A 12286-nucleotide genomic window follows, 5' to 3' on the forward strand; every position below is an offset into this window, starting at 1 on the left:
TTTATTCAGTATTGGTGTTTCCCAAAGTTCCATCCCTAACTGTCTTGTGTCTCAGTGATGTATTTCCAGTTGCCTCATTTAGACTTCCACACTCACCCTTACCTTACAAATCTTCCCTCTCTTTTTAAAATTTGAGGTATAATTGACCTACACCATGTGTTAGTTCCAGGTATACAACATGGTGATTTGGTATTTTTATATATTACAACATGATCACCACAATGAGTGTAGTTACCATACACAGTTATTACAATATAACTGACTATATTCCCACACTTTATATGTCATCCCTGTGACTCATTTGTTTTGTAACTAAAAGCTTGTACCTTTTAATCTCTCTCACCTATTTCTTTACTCTCCACACCTCCTCCCCTCCAGCATCCACGTACAGTCTTTGTTCTCTATATCTATGACTGTTTCAGTTCTGTTTGTTCATTTTTTTGGTTTTTTATATTCCACATATATAAGTGCTATCAGACAATATTTGTCTTTCTCTGTGTGACTTTTTTCACTTTGCATAATATCCTGTAGATTCATCCATGTTATCACAAATGGCAAGATTTCATTATTTTTATAACTGAGTAACATTATATGATATATATATATACACATACATATATATCACATATTCTTGGTCCATTCGTCTACTGATGGATGCTTAGGTTGTTTCCATACCTTGGCTCTTGTAAAGAGTGCTGCAATGAACATAAGGTGAGTGCATTTGTGCTTGCTAAGTCACTTCAGTCACGTCTGACTTTTTCTCACCCTGTGGACCATAGCTTGCCAGGCTCATCTGTCTCTGGGGATTCTCTAAGCAAGAATATTGGAGTGGGTTGCCTTGCCCTCCTCCAGGGGATCTTCCTGACCCAGGGATTGAACCCACATTTCTTGTGTCTTCTGCAGTGACAAGCAGTTTCTTTACTACTATCGCCACATGGGAAGCCCATATAAGTGCATATATTTTTTTCAAAATAGTGTTTTGTATTCTTCCAGAAAATCACAGAATCGAGATTGCTGGATTATATTATAATTTTACTTTTAATTTTTGAGGAACCTCCATACTGCGGTCTGTAGTGATTGCACCAATTGGCATTTCCACCAACAGCACACGAAGCTTCTCTTTTTTCCACATTTTTGCCAGCATTTGTTGTTTGTTGTCTTTTTGATAATAGCCATTCTGACAGGTGTGAGGTGATAGCTTATTGTGGTTTTGATTCGCATTTCTCTGAGGATTAGTGATGTTAAACATCTTTTCATGCATCTATTGGCCATCTGTATTTCTTCTTTGGAAAAATGTTCATTCAGGTCTTCTGCCCATTTTTCAGCCTGGTTGTTTCGTTTCTTTTGATGTTGAGTTGTTTGAGTTCTTTTGTGTATTTTAAATATTAACCCCTTGTCAGATATTTCATCTGCAAATATCTTCTACTATTCATAGGCTGCCTTTTTGTTATGTTGATAGCTTTCTTCATTGTGCAAAAGTTTTTGGTTTGATGTATGTCCATTTGTTTATTTCTACTTTTGTTTCCCTAGTCTGAGGAGCTCTATCCAAAAAAACTATTGCCAACGTCAATGTCAAGGAGCCTAACGATATGTTTTTTCCTGAAAGTTTTATGGTTTCAAGTCTTATATTTAGGTATAATCTATTTTGAGTATATTTTTGTATGTAGTATGAGAAAGTCCTCCGTTTAATTCTTTTACCTGTAGCTTTCCAATTTTCCCAACACTCAAATCTGAGCCTTTACCTTCCCAATATGACAGCTTTCTATCTATGACTTCCATGGCAGAAGAGAGAGGTTAGAAACTGCTTCATACCAGACTGGCACAGGTCTTTGCTGTTTATATTTCACTGGCCATACTTAATCACAGGGTTTTGTCTAATGAGAGTGGAATTGGGAATATTAGTCTTCCATGTACCCAGGAAAGAAAGGGGAACTTCCACGAACAGTTTAGCACTGGAATTATGTCACAATCATCTTTACATCCCCAGTACTTGGCACAGAGTTTGGCAATAAACATCCAATAAATGTTTCATAAAGTGAATCTAATCTAGCTAAAACTTGACTCATTTTACAGATGGAAAAGCAGAGTTCCCGAGAGGAAAGTAACTTTCTCCAAATTGCTCAAGCAGATATTGATAGAACTAGAACAAAAAATATAAGTCTATTGTTCTTTTTACTACACTTGCTGTTCATGGAGGAATTTGTCCTGGAAGAAGTATATGATTTTGTGTGGTTGAGCATTATCTCTATTAAGATTGTGAGTTTGTTTATTTTATTGCTTGCTTTAAATTTTTGCTTACACAGTTACCAGGTATATGACATGAACTATATCATAAAATTGATTCAAATACAACAGAAAAAACTAAGTATAGATTGTCAGCTGGTTTCCAGGAAACATCAATAACTATTTCTGGTTTTAAATAGTCCACGTGTGTTTAACTGGTATTGTCTCCTTTGTTACATGGCTTTTATTTGCATAGCAAATATTTTATTAACAAAAAAAATAGAAGGCTGAACAGAGAACCACAGTATTATACATTGTCAGCTATTCTACTTCTTTTGTTCTTTACTGTATTTCTAGGATCGTAATTCTATGTATTTGCCCAGCCATTTGGGACCTTTTTTTTCCATTTTATCCTTACTAATTTTTAAATCAGTAGGTAGGGATTCTTTCAGTGCTATTTTATATAAGAAAATATTATAACTACTCTAATATTTCTTTTGGGCAGTCTTATTTCAAAACTGGTGGTCTTGTTTACTTTCTGCTTTAGAATTCTACTCAAAACTCCATTGAGATTCTCTCTTAAGCTCTACTTCTACATGTGAAATTACATCTACTATTAAATGCAATGTTTCTAAAATAAACTCATGATCTTCTTGCCTGTCTCAATATTCCTCAAACAAATAAATGTACAGTGGCAGAGACTGCTGGCTGACTTCTACTCAATGTGTGACTGCCTTCTAGTCAATGTCATAGGAATTCAAGCTGTGAGTATCTCTTCTAAGTCTGGTCCATACCATCTTCCTGGCTCACAACAAACAAACCAGCAAACAAAGAAACAACAAGAATAACAACAACAGATTTAAATAAAACTTCTAAGCTTTTTCTTGACTGGAGATGACTATGCCAAACTTGGAAGCCATATTGTTGAAAATGGGAGTAATTATCAGTCTGAGTTCTTAAACAAATATAGAGAAAGACCCCTAGCACCTTCCTGGATTATTTAGAAACCTCAATTTATTCATATATGAAAAGGGAAAAATAACTACTTTGAGAACTAAATGAAATAATGTAAACAAAGTATTTATTTTAATATATGTCTATGGAAGATACCTGATAAATTTTAGTTTGTTTCTTTCTTCCATTCTCCTTTGTGCTTAGTCATTCAGTCATATCCAACTCTTTGTGACCCCATGGACCCCAGCAGGCTCCTCTGTTCATGGGATTCTCCACTCAATATTCCAGTGAGTAGTCATTCCCTTCTCCAGCAGATCTTTCCGACTTAGGGATTGAACTGGGTCTCTTGCATTGCAGGAGGATTCTTTACCATTTGAGCCAGAAGGGAAGCCCAACCTATTCTCCCTTATATGTGAGGAAAACAATCTCTTTTCTTGCTTTTTAAGCCTTTGATTCCACTACCACTTTTTTCTCCATTCTCTACCTGGCAGAGAAAACAGTACTTATGAGACTGAAGATTTGTTAATTTCCCGTTGCCAAATCTATACACAAATGTGGCTCCAAAACCCATTTCTCTCCTTTCTTCCTGCTCTAGTCATAGTCCTGCTATTTAGTATTAGCCAGTATTTATTGATTAGTGTGTGCCAGGCAATATGTGAAGCTTTGCATGAATTATATCATAGAGCTCATGAAATAGGCACTATTTCATATCTGTATTGCAGGTGACAGAATTAAGGACAGAAAAATTAAGCAGTCGGTTCAAAAAGCAAGCATAGTAGAACCTCCCTGTATCTTTAAACTCTCTTCACTTTCTGTCTGCATTTAAGCATCCTTATATCCCCCCAGTTTTGAAAAAAAGTCATTCCCTGAAACTATTGTTCCCTCTTTCATTACCTTTGTTAGCTGTGTCTATTTTCTCACTTTTACCCTTTAAGAAGCCTGTCTTCACCACTCAAATGATTTGCCTATTTTCTAGTAACACATCCAATGGAAACTGCCTACCTCTTATATCACTCAATCTGTGAAATGTTTAGTTCCCTGAATACTCGCTACATGTTCTCCTTTCTTTAGCACCTTTTCCACTCCACACTACTTGTCTAGCCACTCTTTCTCAGCCTAACTTTGGGGGTTTATTTTCCTCTGACTGTTTTTTAAATGTTGAGGTTTCTTAGGGTTCTTACCCCTGAAACTATTTATTTTAACTCTAAACATTCTGCTGTTAATATCATTCACTCCTGTGGTTTCAGTTACATAATATATGCCACATATTCCTTTTTTTATCTAGAATACTCATTGTTTTTGATTTCTATAACCATTTAATCAAGTTCTGGGATTCCTAGGAGGCCCAGTGGTAAAGAATCTGCCTGCCAAAGTAGGAGATTCAGGAGACACAGGTCCAGTCCCTCCATCGGGAAGATCCCCTGGAGGAGGAAATGACAACCCACTCCACTATTCTTGCCTGGATAATCCCATGGACAGAGGACCTTGGTGGGCTATAGTCTATGAGGTCACAAAGAGTCAGACATGACTGAGCATACATGCAATCAAGTTCTATTTGATATTCACAATTTAGATGTTGCAAAAGCATCTCAAGCTTAACATTACTAAAACTGAAGATATAATCTGTTTCTGTCTATCTTTCCTTCTAACAGTTCTCCCTCTAAATTTCCCCGTTTCAGCAATTTACCCTTTTGTCCAAGTTGGGAAAGGCATATTATCTTTGGATCTGCTCTTTCAGTCATCCCCTACACCTAATCAAATTCTAAGTCTTGTTAATTAACAAGAAATTACATTTCCTAAAGATAATTCAGCTGGATAGGGTTTTATTCATTCATTGTTACCTATGATTCACCATTATCCATTCTTCCTGAGCATTAAATGCTGAAGCTACATTATTTTATATCCTCTGTTTTTCTATGAAAAATATTTGTCATAAGGTCTGCAACTCTTTGGGGATTCATCTCTCCTTCTAGATTGTGAGAGTTTTGAATAAAGGAAGTTTGTCTTTGTTACAGTCAACTGGAAACTTCCTAATTTGAAAATATATCTGCTAAAAGTCTAGTTCACTGAAAAGCCATTTGCCAAGTAATGGCTGAAGTTACCAAATTTATCAGTTTACATTCCCAAAGGTTTTAGTAGTTAAAGCAACCTGGCTGTGTAAGTTTGGTTCCCAGTGATGAAATATTTCCTTCATATTAACTTTTTAATGTTGGTTTATTATCTGAGAACCTTAAAAAAATTTTTTTTAAGTGCTAAAGTTTAGAAAACCAGAAACAGTGAAAAAAATTCTCAAAGGAAAAGCTGTCCTCCAACCTCCCTCCTTTTCACCTTATTTTATAGGTAATGGGTGGAGAAGAAAATGGCAACCCACTCCAGTATTCTTGCCTGGAGAATCCCATGGACAGGGTGGGCTGTGGTCCATGGGGTCACAAAGAGTTGGACATGACTGAAGTGACTTAGCACGTGCACACACATACATAATGGGACCACTTGTCTACCTTTGAAATAGTCTCAGTTATCTTTGAATGTAATTTTCTATTTTAACAAACTTTAAGCATTCTCCTATTTTGTTTGCCATTTCCTCAAATGGCATACCAGCTTTCCTTTTATATCTCTAGCATTTAAATTTTAAGGTTAAATTAAACTTTAATTAAGATTAAACTTTAAATTTACACTCACAGGCACTAAAATAAATCAGAATTTTAAATTAAATTTTAATTAAATGAAATGTTTTAGCTAAATTTAGAATTGAACTTAAATTTCTCTAAAAGAATCAGAATTAGTTAAAGACATCACATTTCCATAAAACTAAAAATGCAACTTCTGCTAAGGAACAATTAGAGTATCTTGTCTTGGTTGGTAGCAATTTGCTAAATGATTGTTGAAAACACAAAAAACAGTGAAAAGAAATGACAATGGACCAAATAAAAAGATTTTAAAGAAAGGTAAAAAATAAATTGCTAAAAAATACTATAAATGATAACAGATGGATGCTGAAAGATTGGCTCAATATAAAATGACATTTTCAGTTCAGTCCAGTCACTCAGCTGTGTCTGACTCTTTGTGACCCCATGGACTACAGCATGCCAGGCTTCACTGTCCTTCACTGTCTCCCAGAGTTTGTTCAAACTCATGTCCATAGAGTTGGTGATGCCATCCAACCATCTTATCCACTGTTGCCATCTTCTCCTCCTGCCCTCAGTCTTTCCCAGCATTAGAATCTTTTCCATTGAGTCAGCTCTTTTCATAAGGTGGCCAAAGTATTCAACTACAGCATCAGTCCTCCAAAAAGTATTCAGGGTTGATTTCCTTTAGAATTGGCTGGTTTGATCTCCTTGCTGTCCAAGGGACTCTCAAGAGTCTTCTCTAGCACCACAGTTCAAAAGCGTCAAGTCTCTGGTGCTCAGCCTTCTTTATGGTTCAACTCTCACATCTATTCATGACCACTGGAAAAACCACAGCTTTGACTTATACAGACCTTTGTCAGCAAAGTAATGTCTCTGCTTAATAACACACTGCCTAGGTTCATCATAGCTTTTCTTCCAAGGAGCAAGCGTCTTTTAATTTCATGGCTGCAGTCACCATCCATAGTGATTTTGGAGCCTAAGAAAACAAAGTCTGTTACTCTTTCCATTGTAAAGAGGAATAAAACTCAATATAAGTTGAGAATTCCCATATGAAAACTAAGATTTTGCTTACTACATATGAGCTATTTCATATTCAGTCATCAAATCAAATATGACTCTTAAAATCTATTAGATTCTCTTTTGTCAAGTCAGTATATTTATTGGGTTGGCCATCAAGTGAATCAGCCATTTGCTGAACTGATTTTTAGTGACTTTGTCTGCTCGTTTGCCACCAGCAAACTTACCTTATACTCTCAACCTTTCTCAATTTCTACGACTTTATTGTGTTCATTGAAACCTGTCTTCCTCCTGCCATCCCTCTCTTAAGGGATGTCTGCTAACTCTTTTATAATTAAGATACTTTAAGCTTTTCTGGTCAGAGGTTTGTTTGTTTCCTCTTTTTCAGGTTCCCCTTCTTTTCCCTGGCCAAAACTTATTCTATACTTCTTTTTTCTGCATTTTTTCTCTGGCAATTTCATCTTTGCCATAGCTTTAGTCACTATCTTTGAGGAAATAATTTACCAGTTCGTGTCTCAAGACATGACCCAGATCTCAATGGGCATATCCCATGTGCACGTGGTTGTCTCAGAAACTCTTCAAACTCAGTGTTTCCCAGACCAGAGGTCTAGGTCTCTTCTCCTCCACCACCATAATGCTCCAAATGTGATCTTTCTTGCAGTTTCATATTTTAGGATATGGCACCAACTTTCCTTACAATGGCATAAACCAGAAACCAAGGACTAATTCATGTTATTTCCTCTTCTTCAGTCTTCAAATTCCACTCATCTTTGACTCTCCCATGTATTTTTCAAATGTATTTTCATCACTCTTTTCCATTAGTCCACCATGTTAGTCTAAGCTTCCATCACCTCTCTTTGAAACTACTTTCATAGTCTATTCACCTTATGGGGTTGTGCGAACTAAGTTTTTACACCTAAAATCTTAGAACCGTGTCTGGAACCTAATAAACATCCACTAAATGCACAGCAACTTACTGGGTTGGCCAAAAAATTTCATTTGTTGTTATGGAAAAACCTGAATGAATTTTTTGGCCAACCCAATAATAAAAGTAGTATGCTATTTTGTCTCCCTCCTCTCCTCTTTTCATAAGATTCGTTTTAAAATACTCAATATGTTTCTAAAATACAAATCAGATTATATCATTGTCCTCTTTAAGATGCTTCAACAGCTTCACATTACTTCTGAAGCCGTAAATTCACATCATGGCCCGCATGATCATGCCAGTTTTAGCTCCTGAATACCTTGTCATGTTACCTGGGGAGCTTGCTCACGCTCTGGGCTTCAGACATTGTTTTAGATGCTGGGGTGGTGATGCCACTGTCTAGCCCACTGTCCAGCCCTGACCCATTTTATGCATACTTGCCTGTGAATAACTCTTCCTACCTACCCCAAAGCCCTTTACTATGAAACTCCTCTTCCTTCTTTTCTTTTTTTCAGTAAGTTTTACTTTTTAGAGAATTTTTAGGCTTCTACCCTGAGTGGAAAAGTGTGTAAAAGTGTAGAATTGAATGGAAAATATAGAGAGTTCTTAACCCCTCCACATGCACCGCCTTCCCCATCCTCATTGTCTTTCTGGCCTGCCCCCTGCTAGGTACATTTCATAACTGGCTCTCAGAAAACCATACTCTCTTCTTCAAATACCACTTGAAGATTGCTTTTTTTTTAAAAGTAGGATTATTTGTTGCTTGTCTTTTCTCTGCACAAAGCATAAACCCCATGAGGGCAAACACTGTGTTTATAATTGCTTATCATTTAGTCCCCAAGATCTAATCTAGAACCTGCAATACAGTAAGAATGTCTTCAGTAAGCGTTCATCATTGTGATTGAGTGTTCTATATCATTTAAGTCATTTAATCCTACATAGTCTCTGGGTAAAACATATCTCTATATAATTACCATTTCAGGACTTTGAAAACCTAAAATAAAAACTAAGTCTAATTTTGCTGTTTGTTTCTGTCTCAGACTAATTTAGATTCTGCATTTGTAACTTGTTCTTGTACAGTAGCTCTTGAAAATTAACCACAGATGTTGCATTAAGTATATACATGTTGATGGAAACTATTCTATTATGTATTACGTACAATAATTCTTTTCTATTGGGAAAAAACCAAAAACCCAAACAAACTTTTTGGCCAACCCATTACTTTTATTTTTTCTGGTCTATTTTCAAACCTGAAGTGTCTGTTTTCCCTCCTCTAAAATTTTGTTCATTTTACCTGAGGGGCACATATCACCACAAGGGGGCAGAGATAGACAATATTCAGTTCTTTTGACTCAGAACTCTGTATCATGAGATTATTGTTGACAGTGAACCTGGGCCATTATTTATTTATTCATTGAATGAGTTTCCCTCGCATTGGCCATCTAAAGTATATAACTACCTTCACCCTCTCCATATGGTAGCATTCAAATTATAGGCATGAAACAACTCATCTCTTCACTACACTAAGTAATTACACAGAATTATAAGGATGATTTGCCAGACATTGCAGGAAATTGTTCGTTGGTAATTTTATAGCCAGTTTCCATTTTTCTGTTTTATTATTAGCCTACACAGACACATGTACACATGTATGTTGATGGAGGGAAAAAGAGATTCCATGCTTTTTTGGGAAAAAACCTTTTAGGGAGTACTTAAGTATGTGGCAACCCACACTCCAGTACCCTTGCCTGGAGAATTCCGTTAACGGAGGAGCCTGGCGTGCTGCAGTCCATGGGGTCGCAAAGAGTCGGACACAACTGAGCGACTTCACTTTCACTTTCACTTTTTAAGTATTATGGTGTAGAAATGAGAAATTGTACATTTGGTGGGAATAACAAGATTTCACAGTTTAGTTTGCTTTATTATTCTATGTTTTGTGCACTAAACACATATTCATCTCTTGTTCACTTTAACTGAGAAAAACACATCCTGAGATATATGTGACTTTCTTGACAGAATTCTCCTGAAGGGTTTGGGTGGGACTTTATATAAGCTAGCTAGATTACATGAATCAGTTCAGTTCAGTTCAGTCGCTCAGTCATGTCTGACTCTTTGCGACCCCATGGACTGCAGCACGCCAGGCCTCCTTGTCCATCACCAAATACCAGAGTTTACTCAAGCTCATGTCCATTGAGTTGGTGATGCCATCCAACCATCTCATCCTCTGTAGTTCCCTTCTCTTCCTGCCTTCAATCTTTCCCAGCATTGGATCTTTTCAAATAAGTCAGCTCTTTGCATCAGATGGCCAAAGTATTGGAGTTTCAGCTTCAACATCAGTCCTTCCAATGAATATTCAGTACTGATTTCCTTTAGGATGGACTGGTTGGATCTCCTTGCAGTCCAAGGGACACTCAAAAATCTCCAACACCTCAGTTCAAAAGCATCAATTCTTTGGCACTCAGCTTTCAGTATAGTTGAACTCTCACATCCATACGTGACTACTGGAAAAACCATACTTTTGACTAGATGGAACTTTGTTGGCAAAGAAATATCTCTGCTTTTTAATATGCTGTCTAGGTTGGTCATAGCTTTTCTTCCAAGGAGCAAGCGTCTTTTAAGTTCATGGCTACAGTCAACATCTGCAGAAATTTTGGAGCCCTAAAAAGTAAAATCTCTCACTGTTTCCACTGTTTCCCCATCTATTTCACATTAAGTGATGGGACTGGATGCCATGATCTTAGTTTTCTGAATGTTGAGTTTTAAGCTTACTTTTTCACTCTCCTCTTTCACTTTCATCAAGAGGCTCTTTAGTTCTTATTTGCTTTCTGCCATAAGGATGGTGTCATCTTCATATCTGAGGTTATTGATATTTCTCCTGGCAATCTTGTTTTCAGCTTGTGCTTCATCCAGTCTGGCATTTTGCGTGATGTACTCTGCATGTAAGATGAATAAGCAGGATGACAATATACAGCCTCGACACACTCCTTTCCCTATTTGGAACCAGTCTGTTCCATGTCCACTTCTAACTGTTGCTTCTTGACCTGCATACAGATTTCTCAGGAGACAGGTCAGGTGGTCTGATATTCCCAACTCTTTAAGAATTTTCTACAGTTTGTTGTGATGCTCACAGTCAAAAGCTTTGACATTGTCAATAATGCAGAAGTAGATGTCTTTCTGGAACTCTCTTGCATTTTCAATGATCCAGCAGATGTTAGCTGTCTGATCTCTGGTTCTTCTGTCTTTTCTAAAACCAGCTTGAACATCTGAAAGTCCACAGTTCATGTACTGTTGAAGCCTGGCTTGGAGAATTTTGAGCATTACTTTACTAGCATGTAAGATGAATGCAATTATGTGGTAGTTTGAGCATTCTTTGGGATTGCCTTTCTTTGGGATTGGAATGAAAACTGACCTTTTCCAGTCCTGTGGCCTCTGCTGAGTTTCCCAAATTTGCTGGCATATTGAGTACAGCACTTTCACAGCATTGTCTTTTAGGATTTGAAGTAGCTCAACTGGAATTCCATCACCTCCACTAGCTTTGTTCGTAGTGATGCTTCCTAAGGCCCACTCGACTTCGCACTCCAGAATGTCTGGCTCTAGGTGAGTGATCACAACATTGTGATTATCTGGGTAGTGAAGATCTTTTCTGTATAGTTCTTCTGTGTATTCTTGCTACCTCTTCTTAATATCTTCTGCTTCTGTTAGGTCCATACCAATTCTTTCCTTTATTGTGACCATCTTTGCATAAAATGTTCCCTTGGTAGCTCTAATTTTCTTGAAGAGGTCTCTAGTCTTTCCCATTCTATTGTTTTTCTATATTTGTTTATTTTCCTCTATTTCATTTTATTGTTAATTATGAAAATTACTTTTCTATAAATGAAGAATGGCTTCCCTGGTCACTCGGTGGTAAAGAATTTGCCTGCCAGTGCAGGAGATGTGGGTTTGATCCCTGGGTCAGGAAGATCCCCTGGAGAAGGAAATGGCAACCCACTCCAGTATTCTTACCTGGGAAATCCTATGGACAGGGGAGCCTAGTAGGCTACACTCCATGGGGTTATGAAAGAGCTGGATACGACTTAGTGACAAAACAGCAGCAAAATAAAGAACCCATGAAATTTAGAGTTGATTTGAATACTGTCAAGTTTAATGGTAATGATAATAAAATGACTTATATGTGAATAAATGTCTTGGTTAAGAAAAGGTTTAGAAGAGAAAGGGAGATTTTTTAGAGTAGCTAGTAGCAGAAAGAATAAGACTTTAATTCAGATTGTCAGCCACCAAAGAAACATGGCTGTTTGAAGACAAATCATCTAACTTGATGCTTTTGTGGACTTCTGTGTCTGTCCTCACTTGCCTTGCTCTGGGATGATGCTTCCTCCCACCATCCCTATCATTTCTACCCCCACTCCAGGTATTGCAAGTAACTGGGCATATTTGTCATCTGCTAATTGCTTAAACCATGGAATATATTACTAATAGATCACAACACTCCCCCCACTTCACTGAATCTGACCTTCTTGTCTTTCCCATTACAGCTTCTCAG

The sequence above is a fragment of the Cervus elaphus genome, chromosome 20 (genome assembly GCF_910594005.1).
Source record: "Cervus elaphus chromosome 20, mCerEla1.1, whole genome shotgun sequence".
NCBI classification, from domain to species: domain Eukaryota; kingdom Metazoa; phylum Chordata; class Mammalia; order Artiodactyla; family Cervidae; genus Cervus; species Cervus elaphus.